Source organism: Melanaphis sacchari, unplaced genomic scaffold (assembly GCF_002803265.2).
Source record: "Melanaphis sacchari strain LSU unplaced genomic scaffold, SCAv2.0 Contig234_pilon_pilon, whole genome shotgun sequence".
Taxonomy (NCBI): domain Eukaryota; kingdom Metazoa; phylum Arthropoda; class Insecta; order Hemiptera; family Aphididae; genus Melanaphis; species Melanaphis sacchari.
In genome coordinates, this window is record NW_020271111.1 from 84,148 (window position 1) to 94,808 (window position 10,661).

Consider the following 10,661-nt stretch of genomic DNA (forward strand, 5'->3'; position numbering starts at 1 on the left):
AGAAAGTTTTCCATAAAAACTTTTAAGAAATAACAAATATATTTTATAAGTATTACAATTTTAAAAGATATCATTAAATTATTTATTTTTATTTAATAAAAATGGATGGCCGTATATTTTTTTGTTAACATATTGCAGTTCAGAATGAAGTATTGACTGTGATTTAATAAGGTCATACACTTAGTAATTAAACTAATATGTCCTTACCTACCATAGCCGTTTTTTAAATATTTATATGATAGCATATTATTATTTATATTTTTATAAACAGAATAATGCGAATAATAATAAACTCTGTAGTATCGTAGAGGTAAATATTATATTTTTTTAAAGTGCTTTATACTAAAAGAAAATATTTGTTTAAATAATATAAGTAGTATTTAATTAACAATTCACAATTCATGTATAAAACATTTAAATCGTAAACTATGATTTTTTCTCATTTATATTTTATAGCATTTTATAGTTAAATTAAAATGGTTTAAAAAATATTTTTGCTGTAAATACACAAAAAAAGACAAACATTTTAAATATCCATAAATAGCTTCAAAAAGGAAGGTTTTTAAAGTATTGATATCGAATACATATCACTTAATTAATGACGCAATAAATTTTATAAATTATGGGTGAATAAATAATAAGTTTTTAAGTTACTTACATCTTAATTCCTAGATAGCGTAACCCAACATAATATTCTATACATTTCAATAAATTAATCGAATTTCTTGTCATATATTATATTTATTTCTAATGTTTACTAGCTATTAGATATTTTATCTATTTTGCTATGCTCTGCTGTAATTCAATGACCTAAAACCACATATTCGACTTCTTCACGACTTAAATACGTTTTATTCACTTTATCAGTCACTTTTTTAAGTCGTTAAACTTTTCATATAGGTACATTTCAAAGTTGATGTTGAATATTTATCCGTAATACCAGTAATATCGTGCTCAATCGTTCGATAAAAACCAATAGATATGACAACATTGGGGAATTATAAAAGTTGAGTATTCTCAATCGTAGTTTACCGTTTTTATAAGTACCACATTCGATACGATTTTGTTAACACCAACGGTGAATATTACACTGTCCACGACAAATCGTTTGTGTGTTCGGTATTCGTTATTCGTCAACTTCCCGCGTATTGTCGGTGTAGTGACACACGGGTAAAACGAAAAGATCACATATGTTCATCGAACACACAAATCGCGGGAATTCGTTTCAAGAAGTAAAGGGATTGGTCAGTCAAAATGACGTCCAAGTGTTCGTTTGGGGGGGGGGGGTGTAACCCCTAACCACCCAACCACCCAGCCGCCCAGCGGGTACGCGAGACACTGCAGTGGCGTAAGCCCACGCGTGTGATTCATTATATGCAGTCGATTTCGGTTTAGATGGATAGGTGACGACGACCCATTACACGTTTTATTCGGACGAAACATTAACACCGCGGCTGTCGTACAAGAAGGACGGCGAATCGTTTACGCGTCCGAAGGCGGTCCGTCGGACTCGTCGCTGTCGCGTTTCTTGGCGGATCTGTCGTTCAGCTGCGCCAAGCTAACGCACTTTGGGTTGGCACGTCTGCTCCGCAACATCGAGCTCGCCTCCTCGAAACACTCGCCCGTGAAGTCGAGCATGCTCCGCAGTTCCGACCTCTTGAACAGCAGCCCGCCGTCCAAGTGCCGTTCGGCACGCGACTCGGCGGATCGCACCGGTCGTCTCGCGGCGGCGCCGCTGCAGCCGCCGCCGCCGTCGTCGTCGCCGCCCCACGCGACGTCCGGACAACGCGACACGGTAGTCGTCGGCCGTGGTCGGACGTCCCGCCGGCGATCGGCTACCGTGCGGCGGCTGTCGCCGTAGTTGTCGGTGCGCCGCCGGCGGCGTTCAGCTCGGCGAGCTTGCTTCAGTTCGGATATCCGCCAGCTGACGGTCCAACGGCGAATTCTCGACAACCGCCCGGCGTTCTTCGGCCGGTGGTTCGACGTTCCGTGGCCCGGCGCTCTGCCGCAACGTGCACAGTTTCGGCCGCGGGCACTCGCGTTGCTTCGTCCTCGCGCCACCGCAGCCACCGCCGTCGTGTGCCAACGGCTGTTGCTGCTGCTGCTGCTGCTGTTGTTTTTTTCCTTCTTCTTTGATCGTTTCTGAAATTTTATTGAAATTATTTTTTTATTGTCGTGTATTCATGTGTAGTACCTACGACAAGCGTATTGTTACGTGTGAAAAATATGTACACGTATCATCTACCATCTCATCGGCCTAAATATTTCAATGATCAAAAAAACACGTCTTAAGCTTATTTTATATTCACACGCATAACGCCGAGTTGTATTATTGTTTTATTTGTTATACGACATTATGGGCATATATTAATAAAGTAATAGAACTTATCTTGAAACTATTATAATATATATTAAAATGACTAGTACGCCATTTGGGTGATTAATAGTAGTTGTGATCGTAATAATGTTTAGACAGACGCATAACCAAGTATAATGATATTATAGGAAAATCGACTAATACGTGGTGGGAGACAACAGACGTGAGGTAAATTTAAGACGAGTAAACCCGTTGATTTCATTAGTGATTCGTGAAACTTTTGACCCAGAATATCTATTCATGTGATCTTGATTTCGCTTTAATTTGGGAGTATTCGTATGAATTTTATTCTTTATTGTTTTTGTATTCATATACGTTTGCTTTTATTTCAATACTTTATTTAGAAAATTTAATTTATGTTAAGTATTAAAAGTATTATTATAAATATTTATAATATTTACAAAAACCAAATAAATTAAGCATAAGTGAGTAGTGAACTATAATTGTGAACATATTTATATAGTTATTTAAAGACGTGGAATGAGACGGTTAACTACAGAGGAACTCTCAGAGCTTGTAGAAAGGATATACATTTTATAAATTATAAACTTTATCATAATAATATACCTTATTTTGTTATGTACCTAAATATTACGTATTATACTACAAAAATACAAATACAAGTACAATAGAATAAACAAAAGTTTTGTCATAAAAAAAACTAATGATGGAAATAAACAACATGATTAACCATAAAACAATCCTAAAATAAGATTTGAATTTTGAAAAAAGTGTTTATAGGTAATCTTATTAGTTGTTTATAACCAGGCAGATAATAACTACTTTTGAAAAAAAAATAATGAACAAGATATCAGATGAAGATTTTTTTGTTTAGAATGTTTAGATCCACAATTATTCAAACGTTAAAAATGAATAAAATTAAATACAAATTTATGTTCAAACTAGAAATAACTCCTAGAAATATTCAAAAATTTATTTTTTTTTCGAACTGAACCTTATGATTTTATCATAAAATTACCATAGTTGAAATAATAATAGCTATTTTACTTACATTTTTGAAAAATTATTGTGAAAATTAAAAATCTAAAACAACATTTAACTAAGACTAAGAAATTACTAATAGGTATAAACAGAAAAGCTGCTTTTCTATACAGTAATTATTGATAGTTGTTAATGTCAAACATTAAGTAAATTATTATATAATGGACGTGTTTTATTTGAATTTAATGATGTACAATGTACATATATTATAAACGATGCAAAACAATTCTAAACTGATAGTATCTTTGTCATCCTATATTTCTAAAGATATTTTATCATATGCTTATACGAATATTGCTGCAAGCAAATAAAACCTAATTCATTTTTCATATAAAGTTAACCTAATTTTGGAAAAAGCTATTAGTATAACATTATGTAATAAAATAATTGTTATATAGTATTATATAATTTTATAATTATATTACTCTCAGCCGTTATTGTAACTTTAATCAATACCACAAAACGGTATGAATAGGCTTATGACATAATAATAACATAAAATTAATCTAAATATTAGTCAAATGTCATAATGCACTTAAAACTATTAATAATATATGTAGTAAGTAAAAAAAAGATTCAAAGTTGTTATTGAATAACAACAAATAGCTAAGATTATTGTATAATATTCTAACTTTTATAAAATTATTATGATAAACTTAAATATCCAATGTCGTCTAAATTCAAACTACAGTCGCTTATTGAAAAATCCCAAGTGCTATTCTAAACTTTTTTTTTATTTTCAGGAAAAAAACTTAAGAGAAATCTCATGCTATTGATTTCTAAACCTTAAGTGTTAAAATTAAAAATTCTTTTAATTTTAAACTTCGAAATAATTTTTAAATGTTTGTGTTTTTTTGATGAATATCAAATTTTAATAAAAAAAATATTGTAACTATATATTGTACTTTCAATATTTTTTGATAACTGAATAAAAAAAACTTATGAGAAATTTTGTATATTTTCTAACTTTTATATTCACAAACAAAAATATTTATCATATATAAATCAAAAAATATTATAAAAAAGTAAAAGATTTCATGCAAAAAAAAGAACAAATATATTTTAAAAATTATTTCAGATCAATAAAATGTTAATATAAATATTTGGTGAAAAATTCAAGATTACAGTTATTTAATCTAAAAATTCTCATTTTTCTTCTTTAAATTCTGAGCAACATTCCATGAGTTCTGATCTCATATCTATTGCCGGGAGTAGAAATATTTGAAAATGTAATATAAGATTCCTTATTAACTTCTTTATCAATAATAAAAAAAAAAATTACTAGAAAGTTATAATTATTTTGTATAACTGTTTGAAGTTCAAATCATTACGAGCTTAAATATTCACTCGTATAATGTTTTATTACTATTTCTCCTCAAACAATTTTTGTTTTTAATTATAATTCAAAAACAAAAAACCACAGATACATGAAATGTTTACCAAATTTTTATATTAGTACTTTTTACACGTACCTAATATAATTTTTTTTTAATGTTAACTCTTTTTGAGCAATTAATAATTATTTTAGATTTTCAAATTTTTTTTTTATAAAGGACGATTAATTAATATTATTTATTTAATCAAAATTCTTGAAAATTTAGTAAAATATCTCATATCAATTTTCTTTTATCTATTTAAAAATATTAAATATACATAACAACAGTTATTTTATGCATTTTAATTCTAAAATTCAAATTTTGATAAAATTCGTTAAAATCATGCAAAAACTATAAAATTTCTAAAATTTTCAATTTTTATAACATAGATTGGAACTTTATACAGTCTTCTTTATGAGTACTATATATTTTATATTTAAATAAAAAATCTAAGATATATATATAAGCATAAGTTTAACAAGAAGTTCAAATTTGGAAGAAATGATATATTTAAGCAATAAATTACGATATTATTTTATTGTAATTCAAAAATATTATATCTGGTGATTGGCTTTTATTGATATTTAAATTTAAAAACGAGTTATGAGCATTTGAAGATTGTAATGTTGTACATGAGTATTTTTATAAGTTTGATAAGTTAATAAAATGAACTTAATTAAAGATAATATTATAAAAATTAGTTTCATTGGACACAAATTTACCGTGTAAACGTTAATAGACGGCGACGACATAAAATATGCGTGTTCAACGTTCCTCTTAGACATTTAAATTATAAAAATAGTAAGTATTTTTACTTTAAAAAAAAATACCAATAATGTATACTTCTTAACCTAATCATACTATTATATACTTTTATCGCCGGCCTCCGTAACAACGTTTGTTTTCATTGGAATTATATCGTTGATAACCGACTGCTCTACATTTATCGTGAAATCTCCAGGATAAAGTTTGTCGTAGGCATTAAATGCTTCTTTGTCAATTTCTATTTGCGTCTTCACTTGAGCATCAACTTTTCGATCAGCGCACATTTCTGCACCAAGTCTTATTTCTCCAGTTAATAGACTAGCATCATTCCATTCGAATACTTCAGTCACATTTCGGTTTTGTTGGTTTATGTTCATTACATTACAAATACCTGGAGTTTCCTCTATTTCTTTTAACCTATCTGACCTAATAATAATTATTATTATAATTGTATTTAGTTTAAGGATGATTTAAAATTTGTTACTCTATCTATTTCATAATACTACAATATTGACTTGGTAGTTAGTAACTACTACTAGAAAAGGATAATAATAATATAATTTTCCTAATAGATAGCTACTTATTAAAATTTATGTTAAATATAAAAATTTAAAAGTAACGCAATATATTACACAAATTATTCGCGTGTGTACCATACGTACACTTTTCTTGTAAATGCATTTTTTTTTAAATAGATTTGTGCATTGAAATTGTATTATTTATAGTCGATTATTACATTTTTAAAAATTAAAACAAGAATAAAGCGTTATAGATTTAGGTTTTTTTTAAACTATTTTTTACACTCAAATTATATTATGATATAAGAAGCAAGATATTTTGCGAAAGTAACATTATATAGCAATTATTTTTATCTAATACTGTACTAATAGCATCTCAATACTATAAAGAAGCTTAAATAGGTATACACATATTACATGTAAATACATAATTCAAGATATTAATAAATGACAAAACCAAATTACTTTTTCTTAGATACCCTGCTGCCAGAAATTAATGACTTCACTTCACTTTCTTCGCTATTGGTAATACATCAAATAATCAGTAATTATAATCGTACCTAATCTTATAAATCTTACTCTTTAGTGGTTGAAATATTTCGGGCTTTTGGAAGTTTTACATTGTCAGTGCTCGGTTTGATCAATTTAATACCTGCTAATGCTCTTTCCCATTCAACGTCCGTGGCATGTGGACCACTTTTAGGGATCGTTATTTGTGGTGATAAAGACCAATTATACATTGGTTCGTCTGAAAAAGCGTAATAACACTGAACACCAACGTTCGGTATAACTTGATATGAAGCATATTGACATTTGTCATTGGACATTGCTGTGCTAATTGTGGGATTAGTATCCTTGATATCGTATTCGTTATCTCCAATACACGTAGCAGTGCCTTCTTTCTTTAAGAATTTCCTCGCCATTTCGATCACCTGTGGACATGTCATACTTTGAATATTAAAATTACACTTCACGATTCACTTTTGCATATTTTACTCCATTTTCCAAGGGATCAATGATCTCAGGGGGTGGGTCTTTAAATGGACAGATTGGTTCTGTATATTGCAATGCTATCGTCATAAGTTTAATATATTCATTTCGAATAGTTTTATTTTTATTTTGTTCCAACGCTTTCAGCCAGCTTGATAATACACACGCATCTATAATATAGTATTACATTAGTTAATATAGATATTATCCATACATGTTGAAAATATTTAACATTAAAATGGAACCTGAATAAATAAACTTAATTTAAACCTAAATAATTAGATTTATTAATTAAGTATTAGTTATTTATCAATTACTTGCGTTAGTGTTAGTTATTTTTCATAAAAAATAATCAAAGAAAAATAGTAATGTAAGTACATAATTTCATAAAATTTTTCTCGTAATCTAATTTCTAAATATACGTGTTTGGTATTTATTTTACATTAATTTTAGTGCTATTATATAATACTTACCTCCAATATCATAACGTTTTAAAACCAATTGCTTAACTAAATCGTAAAAAAAAAAAAAAGTTATGTCTTCATCATCCGTTGAATTGGAATTTCTTGTTAATGGTTTATCATTGCTTTCACTATTGGCAGTCATATTTATAACTTGAAACTTATAAATCTAAGATTAATCAAGTATAAATATTATTTTATATCAATGTCAATAAATTTATAAAAAAAAACAATTCATTCATTAGAAATATTTAATAAAATAAAATAAAATTTTTTATTAAAATACTACATGTTGCTAATTGCAAAAATAAATGTTTCAAGCCAATATATAGTATAGCTATATTATGATTAAGTCTAATATTATCAACACGCGCAAATAAAAGGTATATTATAATTCGCAATTCGTAATATTATTTAAATTTAAGAAGTATCAGTTATCTAAAACTTAGAAAAAAATATAAATGATGTATCAGGTATAAAATTAAAGAAGTCACTATAATACATTTTAAGTTTCAATTGTACATTATCTTTGAGTAGACTTTTGTAATGGATGCGTTAAATTTGAATTTAATGATAATTAGGTATATATTAAAAACGATTTTAAGTGAAAATGATGTCTACCGGTAATTCTAACGATATTTTATCATTTATTTATATTATTAAGAAGTACTCAAAAGACACAATAGGTTGAATTAATTTTTAACAAATACTGAAAAATATAGCATATTTTAACTACATAAAAATTATTAGGTATACCTACTCATAAAATATATTGTACATTTTTGTTATTAACTTGTTAGTTAATTTCGATATATGGTAAAATAATAGAGTAAATAGATTCATTATAAAAATACTAAATATTTTTAAATCAATTTAATATTTCGTAATTTTAGTAATCATGAAATACTTCAAGTATCTAGGTACTGTTAATATTTTTTTAAATACAACAAAATTGCAGAATTCTTTATTTTACTTTTGATAAATATCCAATAAAATAACCAATAAGTATAATATAAACTTTAATCACCCACAAAAAATCTAAGAAGTTTATTTACACTACATTTTTTTTTAAATTTCCGTAAAAAAATTTAAGATAAATAAAATGTTTTTAAGACTATAGAATTAAATTTAAATTTTATGAATTTTAATTAACAAATTAATAATTATCTATACATATTCGCAGTTTATACGAATTTCTAAGTTCAAACGTATTTATTAAAGAAGACTATGGTTATGTGTTTTAGTATTTTTTTTGTATCATTGAAGAACAAATTATAAAAAACCTTATATGCAAAATATACAAAAGTATATCAAACTTTTTGATTTAGAAAAAAAATGTTTTAACATAAATCAAAAAGCTAACAAATTTAGACAAATTTAGGTATCAGTAATAAATAGATAGAAACAAAAATTCAAAAATACATTGATAATTTTATCATGTCAGAGAATTTTCTGAATATTTGGTTAATATTTTAAGTTTTTGTATTCTTTTTTATATAATGTACCTATTTAATGTTAAAATTTTGATAAATTTGTCTAATTATAAAAAATGTAAAACTATTTTGTGGTTAGAAATCCATAAAAACGTTTTGTTTTGTACCTAAACCTTGAAAATGTAATATTATATTCGTCAAAAGTAGTTAATGCTACAACCATAAAATCTAATTGATATATGAAGACAATGAAATTATATTTTAAAAACATTTTTTAAGTTAAAATTTGAGCGAATTACTAAATTAAACGACAAATAATGAAGTTAATTATTATTTTGCTATAATTTAATAACATTCGCGAGAACTTAAAATGTTTACATATATTATATTATTATTATGAATTTTACTTTTACGTAATGATATTTAACATAATTAATATTATATCTATTAAATATTTATACAATAAACCTATTTTTACTGTTTTACAATATTTATAGAAAAATAATATTAAATTTCGAGTAATATAAGTTTATATAGTATGGTAATATGGTATAAATATATATAATTTTATTATAATAACTAAATACTAATAATATAACAAATGCAATATTTAAAAAAAAATTATATCAATATACCGCAGTGACGAATACTAAAAATAGAATAAATATGACTTTAATAGCTCTATCAAAAAAATACTCCATGAAATATACTAGATGATATATACTGACAAATCATTCCTATTCTGAATCATTTTTCGTGTATAATTTTGTATCATTGAATTCAGATTTAACACACCCATAATAACCCACTTGACACTTAATGTAGAAGAGTGTTGCTCACTTGCCTATACTCTTAAAAATCGAAACTATTGATAATTTAGTTAAATTTCAAATTATTATGGCAAATATTTAATCATTTAACATTTATTATATTAGCATATTTTTATAAGTATTCAACATTGTATTTTTTTTTAATCTTAAATCTTAATAATTTTATATTTTAAAAGATACTATGTAATACTTGATAATAACTCAAAATTTCTTTATAAATAATACTAATCCTAACTGCTACCTAATAAGTAGTTAATAACTAATTAGTAAATAACGTAAGTACTGATAACTTATCTATTTTTTTTTTTCATTAGTAGTTTGTATTTATTATGTAGGTATATAATAATTTATCACAAATCATACAGTAAATATTTAGCAAAACTGATCTTTATTCTGTTATAATTATAAAATTATCAATCAAAATAATTCAGAAGTGAAGTTGTTACGCATCTTGTATCTAAATACTGAATTAATTGACTATGAATACCCACTTTAAAACTTAAAATATTAATCAAAACATTCTATATTAATACTTAATTTGTAGTTTTTAGTAAACAAGCCAGTAAATTGTGTAAGCTTCATGTCAATATGTAATAACCTGTGTCACATGCTGTTTTATAATTTGCGTAACAAGAAATGTCTTCTGATAACTAGGAACAATCATTATCAGTTTTTATACTTATCTATAAACACTTAAAGGCTTGAAAACATAGGTACTTACCTAACAACTTCTTTAAAATAATTTTAATTCTGTACTTAATATTTGAGTTTTATAATATGAAATATATGAATAAACTTATATACTTGTCTACGTTTTGAAAATTTTTTAAAAAATATGTGTATTAATATTTTATTATAAAATAGGTACAGCTGATTATTACTAATACACATAAGTAACTATCTATAGGT

General features: G+C 26.3%; 1 pseudogene; it reads right to left on the minus strand.

Moving 5' to 3' along the window:
• Positions 1-1,424: 1,424 nt before the first annotated feature.
• Positions 1,425-7,634, minus strand: LOC112594525 (annotated as a pseudogene).
• Between the last annotated feature and the right edge of the window lie 3,027 nt (positions 7,635-10,661).